The 23,024-nt window shown below is 33.8% G+C and overlaps 1 protein-coding gene and 1 long non-coding RNA gene across 19 annotated transcripts in view; one reads left to right on the forward strand and one right to left on the reverse strand.

The window, feature by feature from the left end:
- Positions 1-23,024, reverse strand: part of LOC143238328 (protein phosphatase EYA1-like) — a 241,022-nt gene that overhangs the window by 163,566 nt on the left and 54,432 nt on the right. For 6 of the 17 annotated variants that reach the window (XM_076478467.1, XM_076478459.1, XM_076478445.1 and 3 more), the window contains exon 1: positions 8,414-8,553. The exons of 5 other annotated variants lie outside the window; for them this stretch is intronic. The gene's annotated coding sequence lies outside the window, so the exon portion shown is untranslated. Of the gene's footprint in view, positions 1-8,413; positions 8,957-23,024 lie in introns of those variants that run through there. 6 more of the 17 variants (XM_076478469.1, XM_076478465.1, XM_076478448.1 and 3 more) reach the window with 3 other exon arrangements.
- The window catches only part of LOC143238330 (uncharacterized), a 74,123-nt gene continuing 55,648 nt past the window's right edge, over positions 4,550-23,024 (forward strand). Inside the window, exons 1-3 of one of the 2 annotated variants that reach the window (XR_013020533.1) lie at positions 4,550-4,706; positions 5,366-5,883; positions 17,440-21,453. This is a non-coding gene — a long non-coding RNA (uncharacterized LOC143238330). Of the gene's footprint in view, positions 4,707-5,365; positions 5,884-17,439; positions 21,454-23,024 lie in introns of those variants that run through there. The other variant, XR_013020534.1, reaches the window with a different exon arrangement.

The following is a 23,024-nucleotide window of genomic DNA, read 5'->3' on the forward strand; positions in this document are numbered from 1 at the left end:
AGAAAATTTGGAAAGGACTCCTAAACTCTAGCAAATGGCTCTTTGGTTCTCGCTTCATCAAATTGAAAATAGATATACTACAATTTTTTGGAAGTTGTCTGTTCTTAAAATGCGCGCGCACTTCATTTCAGAGAATGTAAGAATACTTTAAAAGACATTTTGTATAACAACATATTAACAGCTTATCGAAGTTTTCAAAAAAGGTCTAACATTAGTTCATTTAACAACATTAAAAGCTTATTTATTGATAGTATTATATACAGCAAAGTTTAACCCTAACTAAATTAAAACAAAAATGTACCCATGTTAGACTAATCTTTACCTCACTTGATATTATCAATAAATAATTTTATAATAGTATTCTACGACCTATCGTTTGACCTTTTTTAAAAACCTGATATGCCTTAAATATGTTATACAAAATGTCTACTAAAGTATTCATACATCTGTTGAAATGAAGTGAGCACAAATGTGTATTTAAATAATAAGGTACGCGCGTTTTTTCAAGACAGAGAAATAACTGAGTGTCACTATAATAGGTTCTTTATATTTCGTGTACAGTTTTTCAACCTGAAATCGTCTCACTCTAAACATCACAAGAGCGGAATATTCCAACACGTTCACACCATTCCTACCTTCTTTGTTTTCTAGCTTCAATTTCCAAGTTCAAAACAGCATTACTAATGTGCAATTCCTACCTAAATTTATATGAACCTAACTAATATTAACCAAAGTTATAAGCACAAGACAGAAATAAAAAGGTAGAAATCCTTTCACGATTAACCACAAACATAAGTAGCAACATGAAATTTCAAACACGGTATTGTATGTTTTGGACCAAATGCATAGACAGCTGTTCCTGATATTTTAATATATTTATATTACTTCACAATCCTAAAGCGAACGATGTTGCTTTTTGTAATTAAGCCCAAAGCTATACAATGGGTTATATGTGCTCTGCTCATCCCGGGTATCGAAACATGGATTCTAGGGTTGTAAATCCACAGACATACCACTATGCCACTGAAGGGGGCCAAAGCGAAAGACAAATTAAAGTTCTGGAAAAATATACAGAGATTGTGTATTAATCATATATTTTTTATATCTACGTGAATATCACAGTTGTTACATTGAGCAGTTGTGTATTAATCATATATTGTTCATATCTACGTGAATATCACAATTGTTACATTGAGCAGTAGGTTTCTGATTTCATCAGATAAAACATGTCTTCTATAGTTTCAGAATTTCAATAACCATCAATTCTTGGACTACTCTTATTTTTGGTCTCTGGATGAACTGTGAAATTTCGCCGTAATACCAGAGATTAGAAGAGAGTTTTTACAACAACGTAACGCCAACTGCGAATTCTCTGATTCATAGCACAGGTTTGCTAAATAACGAGACCACGAGCGGCCCTAAAAAACGGGTACCTTCTATCTATCCTTCCATCTACGAATAAACACAAGTGTATGACAAAAACCACACATGTTCAAGACTTATTACAAATTTGTACTTCATTGAGTAAAACGGTGTATTTATGTTATCTGTATATTTAATGTTTAATACTACTAAACAAAGCAAAAGCTACTTGATTTAACCTTTAAAAATTTCTGTGCTGAGTGTCTTTAGATCAGTAAACTCCAGATTCGATAAACCTCAAAAATGTATTTATGCAGAGGGAGAGAGAAAAAGCCGGTAAATTTTGTAATAACACAAGAGAAACGTAAAATACAATAACGAAGGAAGTAATGCCTTGCTTGCAATATCCCTTACAACAATAACGCACCAACAAACTGGATTTATTAACAGTGTGAATGGGATTATATGAAACTGATGGAAGTGTTATGTACATGCAATAGTATTTTGCTATTTCAAAACACCAGTAAAACTAAATTTGCTAAGAGAATAAATGGGGATCCGTGTATCTACTAGCGATTGTTTTATTGTACCTGAATATACTAGAACTTGGGTTTCTAACAATGTCAGTGATGATCCGTGTATCTACTAGCGATGATTTTGTGCTACCTGAATACACTGGAACTGGGTTTTTTACAATATGAATGATGATCCATCTATCTACTGGCGATGGTTTTATAGTATCTATATATACCTGAATTGGATTTTCTAACAATATAAATGAGGCTCCGAATCTACAAGAAATACATACGTAACACAGTTTTATGGTGCTGAATGCACCAGAGTTTAAGCACAGTAGGCAATCATTAAAGATTATTCGAGATCAAGTCGGCCTTCAACATTGGTCACAAAAGAAGTCGTAGAGAAAGTTCATGATTTGATTATATATAACAGAAGAATTACTCTTAAGAAGAAAGCAGAGGAAGTGGAGATCGGTAACAGTACTGTAGCAAGCATTTTAAAGAGCAATATGATAATAGGTAAGAATAGTGTCAAAAGTGGAGATGTAGCAAGCATTTTGAAGAGCAATATGATCATAGGTAAGAATAGTGTCAGAAGTGGAGATCGTAACAGTACTGTAACAAGTATTTTGAAGAGCAATATGATCATAGGTAAGAATAGTGTCAGAAGTGGAGATCGGTAACAAACAAGTATTTTGAAGAGCAATATGATCATAGGTAAGAATAGTGTCAGAAGTGGAGATCGGTAACAGTACTGTAGCAAACATTTTGAAGAGCAATATGATCATAGGTAAGAATAGTGTCAGAAGTGGAGATCGGTAACAGTACTGTAGCAAGCATTTTGAAGAACAATATGATCATAGGTAAGAATAGTGTCAGAAGTGGAGATTGGTAACAGTACTGTAGCAGGCATTTTGAAGAACAATATGGTCATAGGCAAGAATAGTGTCAGATGGGTTCCAAAAATCTCAAAACCTTTCTAAAAGGTCGAATATTTTAGAGTGATTATGATCTCGTACATAAATTCATGGATTTAGATCAGTATGAAGAAGAAGAGATGTTTCAAAGAGACAAAAAGGTCTTGAAACAAGTGTATAAACTTAAGAAAAGCTTATGTTGAAAAATAAATTCACAGTTGAACCAGTGTCTCTTTTTTTATAAGTCAATCCACTAACGCTTTTGTACACCCCCTGGTGTAATGGTTTGAAAGCACTTGGATATAACAGCATCTGCTAACAGTATGAACAGCGTTCAATGGATCTTTTCTCTGTCACATGTCCCTGTTCATAATAAAGTAGGTGGATATGAGATTCGTTCTTCTAGCCCTTGAAACTTCGACTGATAAAAATAATAATATTTACTGTTTTGTCTATAAATGAAAATCGTTAGTTATTTCAGTTCCCAAACTGGGGACCGTAGCATATACACAACATTATTGAACAAGTGAAACTGAATGTGCAATATTAAAAATCAAAGCTTAAAATGTTAATCTTAAAATACTGTTCTTTAAATATGCTGTTTGCAACAAAAGTAAAATATTCAATATATCTAGATTCATTAGCGGGAACTTCAGTCAGGAAGCGAAATCTTACGAGGGGTCTCGTGCTTAGAAAGTTTAGGCACGTTTAATTTAAGTCGTACCCAAACATTTTAAAATCTATAAATGTTTGCGGACATTCTCTAACAGTGTAATAAAAGTAACATTCTTCTTGCAATTCAATTTTATCACCCAAACTACAAACTGACGATAGAGGGCTCAGGAATATTACTAACATTACAATAGGATGAAAGACAGAATATATTTGTTTTTCGTCTTGCTTTTTATACGATTAAATATTATAGACTGACTACTGTATTATTATTCCTACAACGTAACTGATGTCGCGAAAAACCAACTTTCCGATACCTGCAGAACGAAACAGATTGACAAAATTTACAGATAGCCTTGTATAACATTTTATTGGCGGGCTAGTAACGTTCAAAAACCTGAATTTTTATTCACTGGCTTACTAAATATTTGGACTAAAAGCACAGACGCACTCACCTTTAAAATATGTCTGTTCTTACACTGCAAATTGTGTTCAGTAGAGAAACCTATATGTTAGGAACGATGAACGAAAATATAGTTCTAGCTATAGATTATTCGAAGGTGACTTTACCTAGTGTCACCACAATGTACAATCATTAGAGAGCATGGAATAAATCAATGACCGTTTACAATGGTCATTTCGTGCTCTATCAGGGTTTCATGGAAGAGGAGGGGTTGGGGAGGGCCAAGGTCCTCCTTTTCTACAAAGCGAGAAACATACAACACAATCACCGATTCTCTTGTCGACAAGATGGGAATTTTTTTCTCCAAGCACTGAATGCAACAAGCGATAAATGACCAAGTCGACCCGCGCTAGAGGTGGTGTGCGCGCTTTAACCGTCGCACAGTCGTATTTCACAACGCCGTACAAGCGAAACATGCAAATCAAAAGAAGAAGTGAAAGGAGGTGGAAAGGGGCTGGCGCATCTAACTTCAATGAAGATGGAAAACTTCCTAGTAAATGGAGGGGTTGGCACCCCTCGGGGCTTCCCTGCTCTGGTGGCTTTTCACGGCTCACAACTTCCACTCTATATATTGAAGAAACTATAACGTTCCCCACAGACTTTTACCGAGCCCGTTCCTTGTCAACTCCCTGTTCAAACATGCATGCTAAAGTACGGTGCTGGGAAATCTAATTTTAGCTTAGAAAGTTTCTAAATACATCTCATAAGAGATGTATGTTTTCCAGTTATTAGACATCAGTACGATCTTCATGTTAACGCTGTACTCTATGGAGCGTAAGTGTTAACTGACAATAATCTACAAAAATGTGTTGGTCCTATTAATAGATACAATTCTGATATTTAGTTCGATGTATTATTACAGTCGACACACGTTTCTCATCATGTCTCTTTGTTGGTTAAACGACTTGGATTCACTTCAAACAGATAACACACTCATAATTCGAATCTTAAGTTTTGTTCTGTGTTATATGGTTCTATACGTACAATAGAATCATAACAACAACTGTTTTTACATCTTGCTTGGATCTAAATAAGCATTTAAAATCAACTTATTTTGTTATGATCAAAGTTATTTACAATTTAACCGACAGTGAAAAGCCAATATGGAGAAATAAAATAATTTCCTCACTATCGTTAATTTAAAAGCTCAGAGCGATTCAGCTATGATTTTTTACAAAATAAAAACATAAAACTTCGTACTAATTTAATTTTCTGAAGTTGTCCGTATATGTACATTATTATACATACATATCATTTGGTATATTTACCAACGAAATACATCAAATGGTTAATTTACTACACAGTTATGCATGGCAAATATAGTTGTAATTTTTGCTGTTTTTTCAGATTCAATTACGAAACTAAAAACCTAATTAAAACAGAAAATCTATTCTGTCTATTGTGGTGTAATTTTTTTTCTTTTTTTTTTTCAGGTAAGTTTTGAAGACTTCATCTGTTAATCTGGAGGGAAAATTTAGTCCTGGCGTTCCAGTTATTCAGGGCTCTCCATAATCGTCTTTCCCCATCGACTCCAGCTTGGCGCAAGGGTTTCCCTGTGCCATTGGTTGCCTGTTAATCCACATCTAAGTAGCTATCGACAACAATCCGGTCGACACTGTCGAGTCCGGCTATGAATGTCGGGGGAGTGCCCAACGTTATGGGTCTGTCGGTCTAAGCGGTAAATTACTTGGAACACTGCTGGGCCCCTTCAGCGTCTTCTGTAAATACGTGGAGCAATCATGTGTCTGTCAAGGGCCCTCTTTAGAACGCTGAATGCTTGATATTCGGGGCCAGGGGAACCATAGAGCTCAGTCAGCATGAGGTGGTGTGCACCCGGCGTTGACCATTTGTTTGCTTCCATGATGCAGTTCTTTTCAGTTCTCTTCTCACAACTTCCAAGCAGAACGGACTTTTGAATGCTATTCTTCGAGGTGATTAGCTGTTGTGCTCGGTAAGCTTTGTGCCATCCAGAATTTCGATATTTAGTAAGAATATGTTGTAATAAAGAAAAACGAGAACATACACTTCAACTAAATAATGTTATTTGAAAACTAAACAAAGGAAAAACAGGCATGAAGCTAGGAAATAAATGAGTAGTCGATGAGTAATTTCAACTTAATGTTCGAAAAATATTTATAATAAAATAAAAATATTGCGTGTTCTTACAACGCCCGTCAGGTTGATTCAACTTTGTCATGAAAAACCTAAGATAGTAGACAAATTTAAAAAATTCATTCTCAACATCTGAAAAATACAAGTAGAAGAGAAATTTCATTAAGGCCGTTCAACAATTAACATTGGAATCCATAAAATATTTCTTTTTCTAATTTCAAATACCGTATAGAAATAGGCTTGTTGAAATTTCAGGACACAGGATGGGCGATTGGAAAGACCCTTGTTTCTAGCACTAGAAAATGAAATTCCCAGGGTAGATGTAAAAATAGTCACATGTGCATAACGTTTGTGTGTGTGTGTGTTTTAAAATAAAAACTTTCATTTTAAAATAATTATATTTACTGGAGTTACATTAAGGCATTATGATGCTAGTTAATGGTAATTTCCTTAATATTTTAACTATCAAAGAGAAGTGATGATAAACGGTTTGCCTTAACTTTTATATTAATATTACGTAGTAACTTATTTAAAAGTTTTCACTAATTGTAGTTTTATTACGAACAGAAAAAACAGAAACAAAATTTTTTTTGCATTTTAAATTTAAACTTAAATATTGAGTTATTTTAGTTCGGTAGTCTTTAAAAAAAACAACTATATTGGGATATTAAATGACGTAAAAATGTGATATATTCTGTTAGTCCTTTAAATGTCTTTATGGACATTTATGTATCCACTTACAGTTCCGATATTCAGGGCAAAATCTCTATTACAAAAGACAAAAGTAACAAAGTGACTCTTCGCAAGTTAGGCTAGGACTAACTGATTAGATTTAGATCTGTAATGTTTAAAAGCAGTTAGGCTTTAGTAAATTTGGTAGCTTGTTAGGCTTAAGCATGATGGTCAAAATTTACAGTTTCTATTATTTTGAGTCAACCAATATTATTGCTTAGTAACTTTTGTTTCCCAAATAGTGTTTGTATATTGAAATGTTTGTAATACCTAAATATTTCCTTACATTCGACGGGTATTTTCGTATGTATTAATTACCAGTGGAAAGTAATTAAATACCAGATAAAAAGATTCAAAACATATTTTCGAAACACACCAGTATTACAACTTGAAACCACTAACAACAATAATAATATTTACCTATAAATGAAATAAATTAAAACTTGGCTCATGCTTAACAGTATAACAACTAAAAGAAATATATTAAACTATCGCATACAAATTGTAATTCCACTAGATTATTCACATACTAATGAACTTTCATATATTTGAAATATCAAACAAGAGTATTTGGTTCTAATCGTGCATACTATTATTACCACAGATGATAGGCCTATAATTTCATAAAGCAGTCACAAATTGAAATGTTATAATGCCAAAGTAGAAGGGAATTTGAAAGTTTATAGTTACAAAATGAACGTATTTAGGCACCTTACTTTTACGCCTATCAAGAACTTTACCATGTTATGATGCAATCTTATAATAACCAGTTCTCAGACATTCCAAAGGAACAATTACAATATTAATTTAGTATAATAATGTTTTAAAACAAACCTTTTTGACAACGAGTACAAAATATACATTACTTATCTTCTAACACCTCTAGTTTCAAAACATGAAAACAAAAAATCATATACATATATTTTCATAAATAATTAATACATAATTATATGCTGCACTAATAATTGTTCGTGAATTTCCGGTAATTGAAAAACATTACAAATTTGTGACTTTAAGATTCAGTTATCACAGTGATAACTTTACAGAAATATAATATCCAATTTGCAAAATTGTTTACACCAGGACCTAATAGTTTTTATACGTCCCACGTGAATTTCCTGGAGTGACAAAACCAATAAATTGTTAGTTATGTCACGTAGCTGTCTAAGCGAAATTGTGACCTTGCTGAGGATGTAGCCGTTCAAACAAAAGCTTTAGATTGTAAAAAAATAATAAGAAGAGAAAAAAAGACTGGAGGGAAAAAATATAACATATATTCATTATGCAGTATTTACGGGTCTAAAAACAGAAAATTATAAGCCTTATTATAGAATTATGTCCAAATTTGGCTGTAGTCACAGCACACATAGCGAGCGTGTAAACTCTAAATTGGGTATAAAGCGTCACATATTACACACAAGAACTTTAAAAATCTCAAAATTAAAAACGAAACGTCTAAATACGCTAAATATCATTGTTTCAATATACATCTTTAAAGTTCTAGATGCTTCAGTTTTATAAAGCCGGTGTTTATTTGACACCTGTGTTAATAATTAAAAGTAATTTATATTGATTTATTCATTTACGATTTAACGTTTAAGTAATATATCACTCATTAGTAAAGCAAAACACCTTACCAGGCTCCTGTTACAACACTCTTGTACCAGGCCAAACATATGCATGTCTAGACGCTCAAAAATGGTGTTGGAAATTCACAGCAGCCACGAACTCAACCGAAATATTACAGAGGGCGCTAGGAAACTAACAGGCTAAATCACGTCTCTACGTTGGTTGGTTCCTATCAGGAAAGAACAAGAGCTGCACACGGTACTACCCACCGATAGAAAGGGGAGGGGTTTCTTGTACTTCTTTCACCATGGTGACGGACATAGCAACAACAGAAATCCTTCCAACAGTAACCGAGACAAAACGTTATAGAATATATATATATATATTAATACATGGTCAAGTCAGGTGCCCTGCTTAGTTTATCAAATTTAAATTCTTCAAACTTCGAGAAACTATTATAAATACATTTTTAAAACTGTTCTGTCTGCATAAAGTCAAGAAGACGGAATCTAACTTTGTATGTTGTCAACGTTATAACCGAATGAAAAGCGTGAACAGTAATAGATAAATTGAGCTACAACAACGTAGACAGATCCACGCAAAGTTCTACCGAGAGATGCGGTCACACCGTACTTTCAATAGCAGTTGCATCTAATTACATTTTTAGTGACGTAATATGTTAAAAGATGTTCCAAAACGCTTGTTAGTATTACAGTGGTCCATTATCATAGAATATGTTTCTTTACACTGCCTGTATATTTATAAAACAAAATATAATAAATAACTTAAACGTAAAGCATGGTGAAAAAATGTATGCACTTTTATGTTTATGTTAAAATTACCATATTGTTTACATAATAAGTTGGTCTTTTTTTCTTTTAAAAAGTTCTGCATGTTATTATAATGTAATAATTTCAAACATAATTTGAAACCTCAATTCATTCACATTAGTATATCAACATTTAAAGTTTATTATATTCGTGCACTCGTAATAATTATTCAAGTTTTTTATTCGGTTCGGCCAGGTGGGTTAAGGCGTTCGACTCGTAATCTGAGGATCACGGGTTCGAATCCCCGTTGCACCAAACATGCTCGCCTTTCAGCCGTGGGGGCGTTATAATGTGATTGTTTATTCCACTATTCGTTGGTAAGAGAGTAACCCAAGAGTTGACAGTGGGTGGTGATGACTAGCTGCTTTCCCTCTAGTCCGACACTGCTAAATTTAGACGACTAGAGCAGATAGCCCTTGTGTAGTTGCACGCGAAATACAAAAAACAAAAACCTATTCGGTTCAAGCCAGCTTTACGGCAAATAATACACAAGTTGTTTTATCAAATAATACTCTGGCCCCTATATGTGACGAGAAAACAAGAATATTTATCAAAATTTTGAAAAGAAAGAAAAATTAAAAATTCCTTACCTAGTAGCTGAAGAAGTAAAATATCTAAATTATGATTTATTTTTTTAGGTGCATGTGGAAGGCGATGTTTTGAATGAGTTTAAGATTTTGGTCAGTTTTTAAGTTTTATTGGGATGATGGCCCAGAAGAATCACCGATGCCTTCCTCCGAATTTGTTGGCAGAGACGCAGTTTTGTAAAATATGTCACTTTAAAGAAATACTCATGTTGACTTACATGAGTAAACTAACTTTGGATCGATACAAGGATTTTTTGTTGTTTGGTGTGAATCTCAATGCAATTTGAAACCGCTTTAATGCCAACAATACGAAATGTATCAATTGAACTCATTTAATCACTAACTAAAATATACCCCACTGATCTAAGATTATTATTTTCTTTTTTGGTGAAGAGTATCATTATATCACAACTTTACACCGTTTTACTAAACTGCGGTGTAGATCTCAAGATTCATTTGTTCTCGTATGAGCAGGAACCAAGTGAACAAATTTAAATATTCTTTGGTACCAAGTTTATTATAAAGACATGCAGAGTACATTGTGCCACGTTTATTATAAAGATATACAGAGTATATTGAACCAAGTTTATTAGATATACAGTGTGTTTGGTACTAAGTTTACTAGACATACAATGTATTAGGTATCAAGCAACCTAGACATACACTAAGTTTTATATCGAGTTTACTAGTTTGATAATAACCTTTTTAGATAGAAAGTACGTTTCATAACAAGCTCCAGACTTGTATAATGACGTAAAAAGCACGTGAAGGAAATTAGCCGATTTATTATATATTCTACTACTGTGTCAAAAGCTCAACTTCTTGATTTAGGTAAACAGCTAACAGGCCAAGTGTCAAATCGACGATGAATCGAGAGCATTAACTGTTACTTCGTGAATCATCGAAATCATGTGAAAAATCAATTGAAACTTTACACCAGAGCCACTGAAACAGTGTTGATTGGTAAGATTCGTGTCAGAAACAGTGTTGATGAGTAAGATTCGTTTCAGAAACAGTGTTGATGGGTAAGATTCGTGTCAGAATTAGACGAGCCCCCCGCTAGTACAGCGGTATGTCTCCGGATTTACAACGCTACAATCAGGGGTTCGATTCCCCTCAGGGGGCTGCGCAGATAGCCCGATGTGGCTTTGCTATAAGAAAAACACACAGAATTAGAAGAATCCACTTAAAGTAAATTAACTTAAAGACGAGTAATATACAGTTTGGAATTGAAAGAAAGTGTAGGAATACTATTTTCAGTTCAACGTCACCCAAATTATAGTTTTCGGGATATTATGGGAAAATTCAGGAGCTAGGAATTCCCCTGGTAATTAGCGTTTAAAGTGCTATTCATGTTTTGCGCTTTTATTATTGTACAAGTTGCATAATGTACTATCTGCTATATGTCCGTACTGGGGATCTAACCGGAGGCTTTTACCGTTATAAGTCTCAATGCTTAACATTGAGTCACCAAGGAGATTTTATTTATGAAGTCGACGGAAGACAATCGTGGATATGTAAGTAAAATCTGAACAGAAAAACTCAAACTGTTGTCAATTATTGACAAATATTCTATTTTCAATTGCTAACTGAACAGTTTGCCAGACATTCCAGGCTTTACTTGTAAGTTTTAACTAGATTAACAGACATATTTAAAGTTTTAACTGGTGGCTGTGAACTAGCTTGTCATAAACATTGCAGGTAAAACTCTCACTTTTTAACGGGCCCGGCATGGCCAAGCGTGTTAAGGCGTACGACTCGTAATCTAAGGGTCGCGGGTTCGCATCCCCGTCGCGCCAAACATGCTCACCCTTTCAGCCGTAGGGGCGTTATAATATTACGGTCAATCCAACTATTCGTTGGTAAAAGAGTAGCCCAAGAGTTGGCTTTGGGTGGTGATGACTAGCTGCCTTTCCTCTAGTCTTACACTACTAAATTAGGGACGGCTAGCACAGCTAGCCTCGAGTAGCTTTGTTCGAAATTGTAACAAAAACCAAAAACTTTTAACTATCTTGCCATGGATACTGTAGGTTTAGCTATTAGTTGTTTAAAGGAGTTGAGGGAAAGCCATGAACTAGGATGACCATGAAAATAAAAGAAGCCAGAATAAAAGTTAAGACAAGTGAAGCTCACTAAATACTGAATACTTAAGTCACGAAAAAAAAAACAGATTCAATAATTCAACCACATAAACAAGACCACCTATTACGAAATATATTTGGTTATTGCACTGCAAGTTGCTGACAAGGATGACAGACACAGTACGGCCTGAACCGTGAGTTGTTGACAGACGCAGTACAGCTTGAACCGTGAATTGTTGACAAGGTTGTAAGACAGAGTACGGTGTAAACCGTCAGTTCTTGACAAGATTGTCAGATAGAGTACGGTGTAAACCGTCAGTTCTTGACAAGATTGTCAGATAGAGCACGGTGTAAACCGTCAGTTCTTGACAAGATTGTCAGTTAGAGCACGGTGTAAATCGTCAGTTCTTGACAAGATTGTCAGTTAGAGCACGGTGTAAACCGTCAGTTCTTGACAAGATTGTCAGATAGAGCACGGTGTAAGACGTCAGTTCTTGACAAGATTGTCAGATAGAGTACGGTGTAAGCCGTCAGTTCTTGACAAGATTGTCAGATAGAGTACGGTGTAAGCCGTCAGTTCTTGACAAGATTGTCAGATAGAGTACGGTGTAAGCCGTCAGTTCTTGACAAGATTGTCAGATAGAGTACGGTGTAAACCGTCAGTTCTTAACAAGATTGACAAACAGTAGAGTCTGAACAGTCATTTGATGAGAAGGTTATCAGATATGGTTAAGCCTGAACTCTCAGTAGTTGACAAGGTTGTCAGACAGAGTACTAACTTAACTGTCAGTTCTTGACAAGGTTGTCAGATAGAGTACGGTGTAAACCGTCAGTTCTTGACAAGGTTGTAAGACAGAGTACGGTGTAAACCGTCAGTTCTTGACAAGATTGTCAGATAGAGTACGGTGTAAACCGTCAGTTCTTGACAAGATTGTCAGATAGAGTACGGTGTAAACCATCAGTTCTTAACAAGATTGACAAACAGTACAGTCTGAACCGTCATTTGATGAGAAGGTTATCAGATATGGTTAAGCCTGAACTCTCAGTAGTTGACAAGGTTGTCAAACACAATACCAACTTAACTGTCAGTTCTTAACAAGATTGTCAGATAGAGTACAGGTTAAACCGTCAGTTCTTGACAAGGTTGTCAGAGTATGGTGTAAACCATCAATTCTTGACAAGACTGACAAACAGTACAGTCTGAACCGTCATTTGATGAGAAGATTATCAGATATGGTTAAGCCTGAACTCTCAGTAGTTGACAAGGTTGTCAGACAGAGTACCAACTTAACTGTCAGTTATTAAGAAGGTTGTCAGACATAGTGCAATATGAACCGACAGTTCTTAACAAGATTGACAGACAGTACAGTGTGTACTTTCTTGACAAATTTATCAAACATATTAGAGATTCAATTAACTGAATAAGCTTGCCATTGACACTCGAGGTTGAAATGTTAAGCGTTAACATGTTTGTCAAGTATATTCTAGGTTGAACGATTAATTTAATGTTAACAGACTTGCTAGCCAAACTCCAATTTGTACTGTTAGTTAACTGTTAGCATACTTGCCAGGCATATTCCGGGCTCAAATGATAATTGTGAATAATCTTGCAATATTCCACGTAGAGATGTTAGTTGCAAACAAATTTGCAAGACGTACTCCACGTAGAGATGTCAGTTGATAAAAAGTTTCCAGACATAATATTTTATTTGAAAAACATTCACATTATAAGCATTAACATATTCTCTAGCATTAAGTTAGAAAATATAATTCACTTACATTTAACGTTTGCCAAGAATATAAAAAAAAATCTTAACACTAAAAAAACTTCAGTGCTCTTTTAAAAAATGAAACATTTGCTTCTTTGAAACAGTTGGGACGAACACTGAACGTACGTCATGATGGCTTATTGCGCAATGAGACAAAGATTAAATGAATGTTTGCGAAACATGTTCATACTGAGGATGAAAATGATGTGTCTTCTGGATGTGTGGTCCACCACAAATATGACTCTGTTCTTTCAGCTAAAATAGATACTACCCGAGCAGTATTGACTTGCTTATTTGAAGAAACTTTAAAAAAAAGTTTAATCCATCATTAAACTCGAACTTTGACTTTCATTCCGAATTTTAGTTTCTTTGGGGAAAAAAAAAAAAGCCTTATCTTCCTTAAAAGACGTTTTTCAATGTTATAAAACCAAGTTGACGTTAACATCCGGCCTACTTTAATCATAAAAACTTAGGGAAAACTAATATTAGAGACTAAGTTTCCAGAATATTCTAAATTTTGACAATTTTGTTCCAGTGCAAAATATTTGTTGAATAGTCAACGAGAACTTGCAAAGGATATATTAGGTCAAAGGTCAACCATGAGGGAGGTTCGAGTGCTTTAACCATCTGGCCACACTGGGCCAATGGGAAAGGGAATCTGAATTAATTTTCCATAAACATCCCGATAACTTACAGCTTTTAGTTGAGTTTTTGAGTTGTTTCCACTTGTTTTTTACGTTTAATTAGGCTACATAAAGTAGTTGTAGTTTCAGATGTGTTCTCAGATATCCATCTTTACCTCTATCATTTAAAAAAAGATTTTCCTTAGTTCTAACGTTGAGATATGCAAATAAAGTTTGCATCTGATAAACGGTGTATTACCACACTTGTGACAACATCAGTCAATAAATAAAGTATTAACGTACCATCTCACCTATTCGAAAATATAGCATGCACTTTGAATATAATGGACTGATAAGTGAAACTAAAGTTTTATTTTTGTTGGTTTTGTTAACTGAATTAAAAAACCTCTAAGCATCAGCAGCATCTAAGGAAAAATATTTAGTTATTTTAACTTCCTTTTTCTGTGGATGCAAAAATTAGCGAAAGTCTTGAGTAATTTGTTTACAAGCCTTTCAGCCATTTTTATTGCATTGTGTTAAAATAACGAAGTTCAACTTTTATTCTGATTTAATATGTTTGCTGAAAGACTACGTACTGTAGAAAACAAACATAATACAAATACTGAACTAATTATTTGTAACTTTTCACGTTTCTGTGATTACAATAAACCTCACGTAAATAAGTTAGGCTTAATTTGTTACTTGACTAGACCGAAATCTTGAAACTACTGCCAGCTAGATAATAAGTGTTAACAAGTTAAAATCAGTATTTTAAATAACAGGTGACAGATAATCAGATACACAAACGGCACTTAGTGGAGCCATACCTTCGCCATACTTGTTTGTTTTATTGTTTTTTTTAATTTCGCTCAAAGCTACACGAGGGTTATTTGCGCTCACCTTCCCTAATTTAGCAGTGTAAAACTAGAGCAGGGGTGGGCATGGATAGCACGAATGTGGCCAGCTCGAGTTTAGGAATCAACTTTTTCCGTCATTTATTTTTCATTGCAAATTTGGTAATTAGCAACTGCACAACCTCACGTCATCGCTAATATCATGCGCTTCATCACTGCCACAAATTCTGCCCATTTTGTAACGTCAGTCTGGTTTAGATGTTTGTTATGGAGGGTGCGTTGGTTTGCATGCACTTGCAAACATTTTTCTTGTGCAACTTTCAAGCGTTTAAATGTATTTTGTTTTCATCCCATAATATGGATAAGTGGATAATTCGAAAACGAAAGAATCTAGATAACGGTGAACACTCAGAAAATAAAGACAATTTAATTGATTCTGGTATTACTGCCGAAAATAGAATGGCGCGTGACGAGAAAAACGTGAAACGAGAATTTAATGAAAGTTGGGAGTTGAAATTTGTAGTGATTGAAGCAAATAATAACCCAGTGTGTCTTTTGTGTAAAAGTTTTTAAGAATAATAAAGTATACAACCTTAAGCAACACTTTATAACAATTTTCACAATGAATTTGATGTAAACTTTCCAGTTGATAGCAAAAGTCGTATGAATGAAATTAGCCGTCTGAAAGAACAATTTCATGATCAAAAAATAAGCCTAAAAAGATTTTTATCATCGATAGAACTAGTTACATTAGCTAGCTATAAAGTAGCTTGGATTCTAGCTTAAAAAAGAAATCATTTTTTGATGCTTAACTAGTAAAAAGAAATATTGATTGTGATCATTGAAACTCTGTTGGAGAATTATCAAGAACGATTGTCCAGAGAATGCTAGAGTTAGTGAAAGACATAGAAAATCAGTTGCTTGAACAACTAAAAGACTGTTTGTATTTCTATTTAGTACTATATGAGTCAACAGATGTTAGTGACACTGTACAGTTGATATTTTGGGTTCGGTATGTAACTTCAGATCTTCAAGTGAGAGAAGAAATGTTTGGCCTTTGTGGATTACAAGATCAAACATGTGGGAAAACGTCTTTAAAAAAATTTATTGAAATGTCAAAAAAATTCAATCTGGATTTTAAAAAACTGGTTTCTGTCATAATAGACGGTGCTGCCGCCACGACTGGAGCGAAATTAGGATTTGTTTCTCTTTTGAAGCAGCATTTAATTGAAAATAATGTGAAGTCCCCGCTGCCATCTTTCCATTGCTTTTTGTATCAGGAAAAATCTATGTGCTTAGATGTCTAAAAGTGATGAATTGAAAAATTTGGTGGACATTGTTGTAAAAGTTGTGAATTAGAAGTGGAAGCTCTCTCATCCATCGACAGTTTGTTCAGTGTATGAAGAAAAGCAGTGACTGTACTTCTGATGATCTTACTGATTTTGCAAATTTAAGATGGTTAAGTGGAGGAAAAGTCTTGGAAGAATTTACTTTCTTATTTCCTCAAATAAAAGAGTATCTTGTTGAAAAAGCTAAGATTGAAAATTTCCCTGAAATTGAAACTTTTTCATGGCAGCGTGATTTGTACTTTCTGTGCAACATGATGACTCACTTGAATAATCTGAATACGAAGCTTCAGGAAAAAGGTAAAATAATAAGCGAGCAATCACAGTCTATTAATAAATTTCAATTAAGCTAAACCTCCTAGCGGAACAATTACAAAAGAATGATTTGACCCATTTTGCAAAATTAAATAGGTTTATCGAAAATAATAAGGACTATGATTTCTCTGATGCTAAAGATGATCTCTGTGTAAACTGGATCAAAAATCTATCAAAAATTTGAATCACCCTTCTCCGAATTTAAAAAATTGAAATTGACATTTGAATTTTTGCATGACCCATTTCAATTTGACTTAGGAAATTTCAGTAAGAAAATTAGATTTATTTTGTCTTTGGATAAGTGTGGATTTGAAGATGAGACGCTTACCCTGCAAAATGTAGAACACGTAAAAGGTAAACAAAAATGTTCCAGAGAGATGTGGCTGGCTCACTATTCTGATAAATAAGAGTCTTCCAAATTTAAAGATAGCAATTTCAAAATTATTTTCCATGTTTGAATCAACATGGGTGTGTAAGTCAACATTTTCTACGCTAGATTTTCTCAAATCTAGATACAGATCTTGGCTTACTGACATAAATTTAGAGGTAGAACTAAGATGCTCAATGAGCATAGATATTGAGCCAAATTTCACGAAACTTGATGAAAACTTCATCAATTTTCAAATTGAAGATTAAGTGAAATGCAATTATTTTGATTAAACTAACATCTTTCTTTTTTTTTTTAATAGTGTGACTGACGTTGTTTTCATTAGCCACAGTTGTGGCTACTATGAAAAATAAGTTGCTCACCTCTGAACTAGAGGGAAGGCAGTTAGTCATCACCACCCACCGCCAAATCTCGAGTGCCCTTACCATCTGGTCATGCCGAGCCCTTCGCCTTGCAGAGTGGACCATAAACTATGAAAATGTTTCCATGTGACCGTCAGTATCAACGGACACGGACCATTTTTCCAAGAACAATGGATTATTTTTGACCAATTAGTGTCACAAAGCAGTCTCCATGTTAACAGATAAGGATTGTTTTTACTTTTGGGATATTGCTGTGAACTTAACCCTCTAAAAACTAAACACGCTTCTAAATTTGGTTATAGTTCAAATATTTACCAAACTTCATCGAAATCCATTCAGCCATTTTCAAGAAGTCCTGACAAACACACACACACACACACATGGGTGAAAGCATAACCCTCATCCACCTTCAATAACAGAAGTAAAGAAAAACAAAAAAGTTAAAATGATCATACATAATTTATTATGGCATATCATAATGGTACAAGTGTCTCGCTGTTATGAGAGGTTGACTAAAACGTCCCATAAAAATGTACTAGATTGTCCAATATAAAAACTGACAACATGCATAGTAATGGCTTTTTTATCATATTGTCTAATACAACGTGTACAATGAAAGCCTAGACTGGTTAAACGTAAGTAATATCACCAACAGTAAAAACCTTTTTCTTTGTAAATTACTGTTATAATTTATAAATAAAACATCTTAATTAAAGCTTTGTTTGGTTTGTTTTGTGAATAATTTAGACAAATCAAATGAGCTTGCATAAACTTCTATTAACTCATTCTTCCTCAACGTAACAGGTAAACAACTCATATTATCACGTTTTACTATTGGATTATTACACGTTTCAAGTATATCTACAAACTTCACGATTTTAGAACTTTTACACCTGTTATAATACAAGGAAGATAATTCTGTGATTCATTGGGCTATAATAAATACACTGATTATCCTTCAGACACGCGTATACCAGTACAACAGTGTCATTCAATATAGTTGGCAAAATCATGCAATATAAATAAACAAGACTGATTTCGAAAAAACGAAATCGTGAAACATAAGACCAAAATGACGTAGTGTTTATTTTGTTCTGAAAACAAAAAATCAAATGCTTTTAGTGACGGAAAAAGTCAGAGAAAGCTCGAAAACACATATAATTTTATCACACCAAATCCCGGCACGACCATGTGGTTAGGGAGCTCGACTCGTAATCTGAAAGCCGCGGGTTCGAATCCCCGTTACATCAAACTTCCTTGGCTTTTCACCCATACAAGCGTTTTGTTGTAACGATCAATCCCACTATTTATTGGTAAAAGAATAGTCCAAGAGGTGGCGGTGATGATTAGTTGCATTCTCTCTAGTCTTACACTGCTAAAAGCGACGGCTAGCGCAGATAGCCCTCATGCAGCTTTGCGCGAAATTCAGTACAAACAAACCGTTTGTCCTGTTTCGTTTTTTATCCATTTTTTTAAACCAATCTTGTTTTTATCTGTACAGAGTCATCAATATGATTAGTTTAAGTAAATATTTTATTTTGAAAAAAATCATTACTTCCTTTACGTTATAAAGGTAAATAAAATTAAAACCTTTTTTGCATGTGGAACCACTCAACCGGTTCGACTTACAAAATAAGTTTTGCTTTCCTCCTTGAACTTTTGTCCAGTTATAATTCGATTGGAAAAGTAGATTGGAACTCCTGTTAAAAAAATATACAATATATCTGTTCGTGTTCAAGTTACACAATAAACTTTCTGCGCTTTGTTCGCAACATGGAATCAAATTCCAGATTTTAACGTTGCAAGTCCGTAAGGTTACCGAGCTTAAAGAATCTTAATGGCATCCAAATTCCTAATCAGCTTTCGCTACAAAGAATATCAAAAGTCATTGTTTCCTAGTCTTTGCTGATGTCAAGTATCGAAAAATAAAATGACCGTTGATGCTTATACAGAGAAAGGAAACATTATATCTTATAGAAAGTACCTCTTATCAGTTATCTGATGAACAGATGTTCGTTCGAAACTGCTCATGAATTGCAATCGATGTTCGTGCTCCAGAAAACATCGAGCGTTTAAGAAAACATGATTTATTTTTCGAAAGTACGTAATTAATTTGGAGTTGTTGCGAGGCAGCAATACAGTATTGTATTACAACCTTATATATATCAAATATGGGAATAATTTGGCTGATACAACCTGATCAACACCAAAATTCGTCCTTTGCTGAAACAGGTACTTCTGCGACCGTTTGTTTATTTTTGTTGTATATTGCGCAAAGCTACTACATGAGGACTATCTATGTAAGCTGCCCCTAATTTTGAAGTGATAGCGCCTCATCAACACCACACACCGCCAACTTGAGCTACTTTTGTGAGACCGAATCGTGAGATCTGACCACTCTTATAGTTCATTTACAGGTCCGAAATGCTGAGCGCGTTCTCTCTCGTTTTGTTTTGTTGTTTGTTTTTCAGTAGGGAGACGAGAACCTTTTAAATGAAAATAGGAGGTTTACGTTTAATATGCAATTTGTTTTTAAAGAAAGATAGTACATATGTATTTTAGCCTGATATACTAGTAAGTAAAAATGTTTAAAATATTTAACTTTAGTAAAATGAATAAATTTTGTTTTACACATTAATTAGGCCCAGGATGGCCAGTTGGTTAGGACGCTGGACTTGCAATCTGAGGATCGCGGATTCAAATCCTTTTCCCATCAAACACGTAGGTGTTACTATGTGACGATCAATCCTACTATTTGTTGATAAAATAGTAGCCCAGGAGTTGGCGGTGGGTGGCGATGACTTTCCATTTAGCCTTTCACACCTTAAATTAGAGACACCTAATGCAGATAGCCCTCGTGTCGCTCTGTGCAAAATTCAATACAAACATTAATTAAAATAATATTTATTTATTCTAAAACAAGTTTTATTCTTTCAGTTGAAATATGAAACTATGTATTTTGTTTTGTTATATATGTATTGCTGAATATGTTTTTAAAGTTAATTCATTTCAGAGCCCTACCGAGAAAATTTTTGTATAATTATCAGTGGAATGGAACCTCTCTTGATGACAGCTTCACCACCCCCATCGGCTCAGCAGTAAATCTGAAGGCTTACGATTATTCAAGTGTTGGTACCCGTGGTAGTTAGAGCACATGTGACCCATTGTGTAGCATTGGGCTTAACAACAGATTGAACTAGTATTATAACGAGGGCATATTACCCGAGTTATTTTAGAAACTTATAGCACTTCTATATAATCACTTTGTTCTGGCTACTTTGATGAACTACAAATCAATAAGGAACTATCAGGTTTTTCTATAATTATATTACACTACTGACGTGTGGCATGAATTTTTGTTTATGTAATTTGTGTGAAAGCAAGAGATTCGATTATTTTATTTAAAAAAAACGGTTTGTCTTTGGTTTTTTTTTTGTATCAGCGCAAAGCTACACAATAAGCTATCTGTGCTATGTCCACCACAAGAAATCGAACGCCAGATTTTAGCATTGTAATTCCGTAAACCTACCACTGGTCCAGTGGGGACTTCAATGAGAGAGATTTAAACCCTATAGTAACGGTAATGGAATTTTATTCGTAGTTTCATGAAATATATATATTTTAAGTATTTTATTAGAAGGGATCGACAAAAATTTGAAATGATTCACGAGCCGAAAAACTACCCTACCGATTCCGAAGCGAAAAACTTACCATTCAGAATATTGGTTGCATGATATTATGCATATATGTACTAATAATACGTTAAAAAGGTCGCTACACTTTCCGACATAACAATTCAAAAATTTCTAAAACAACAAATTTTTCGTCTACTATCTACTTACCTGACCACGTCAGGGGGGCTAGGGGCTAGGGGCTAGCGCCTAGACGGCTCGAACTATCGATATAAGTTTTCTCCAGCTTACTTAACTAGTCTATGGTTATCCGTTTTTAGTATTTCAATAAAATTCGATTCATATGCATATACTTAAATGTATATATTAGTTAAATTAAATAATTACATCCAAATGAAGCCAAATAAATAAACAAAATCATAAGGAAGAGCTGCGTTAAAAACATCAAATCCCAACCTCTGATTGATTAAACATATGACCATAAGTTTTTAAGCCATAAACAAAACACATCAAAGTTAAACAAAATATGTTGCATATTTTAAAAGGATCCTAGGGTATAAGCTACAACGTCGGATTATAAAATGTATCCTAGGTTTTGGAGGTGACTGTGGAAGTAGGACCCACATTGCAGTGGGGACACACCGTCTATTAGTCTTAACCTCCAATTTGCTAGTCTCACATAAGAATATTAGAAATTAGGAAAGCAAAATGTGGATGCTGAAGCTCACAATGTCCCACATCTATATCACCCTTCACTGCCTACAGACAGTTGTGGGAAGATGACTGTTCTCCAAGGTTAAAATAAGAATAATATAAACATACAAAGATAAGTAAATAAAATAAAATAATGAAAATAAGGTACTACCATTTGGGGGTAAGTATGATAAAACTTACCTCTTTAAGTTAGCATTCTGTCCCCAATGTTGTAGAGGCACTAATTAACACATCAGTAAAATGACAGTTTACTGTGTCTGTCGTGTTTTAAATATGCGGCTAAAAGTGTGCATCCCATAAAGTAATGCCAAGTTCTTCCATGACCTTATGTTTAACTAAAATAATTTTTAACATAATTTCTCTGGTTTTTACTTTCTTTGTATTTATTTAATACATTTTGTATTTATTACAGAATAATTTAATAATTTTATCTAAAATTTCTTTACTAAATCCATTAACTATTAATTTTCATATCAGTATATTCACATTATTAATAAAATAGTGTAACTTATTGCAAATTTTTTGATATTTGAATAACTGCGAAGTTATAATGTTTATAATAGATATGTATGGCAGATTACTATGCAAGAAGGGTAAATCATAAACTGCAAAATCAAAATCTTTTCTTTTGTGAAAAATATTTATATTGATATCCTTTTCTCAATTACTTTAATTTCTAAATCTAAATAATGTGTACTGTATTAGAATTTGAAGTATTTTCAATTCCTAATTCTGTTGGATAAATGGTGCCAATAACATTATATATTTCAGAATTATTTATGTTAATTAAGTCATCAATATATCTGAGTAAAAATGCCTGGATTTGCATAGTTTTCAATAAATATGTTTTCATAGTAATATAAATATAAATTTGCTACACAAGTTGAACAATTAGTTCCCATTGGAACTCATTACTTGTTTAAAAAACCTGTTTATCAAAAAATATATAATTATTATAAATACAGAAAGTTAATATATCCTTTACGTTTTTGGAACTATATTTTATTTTTTCCAGTTCTATAAAAGGATAACAATATTGTTCTATTAATGAATATAAAACAAAGATTAAATTGTTTAATGGTATTGTGGTATATAATGTTGTAAAATCAAATGTGTGAATACTATTTACCTGCTCACAATTTCATAGACAATCTAAAATAGGTTGGTTATTTTTCATT

This window comes from Tachypleus tridentatus, chromosome 13, assembly GCF_004210375.1.
Source record: "Tachypleus tridentatus isolate NWPU-2018 chromosome 13, ASM421037v1, whole genome shotgun sequence".
Lineage (NCBI taxonomy): Eukaryota > Metazoa > Arthropoda > Merostomata > Xiphosura > Limulidae > Tachypleus > Tachypleus tridentatus.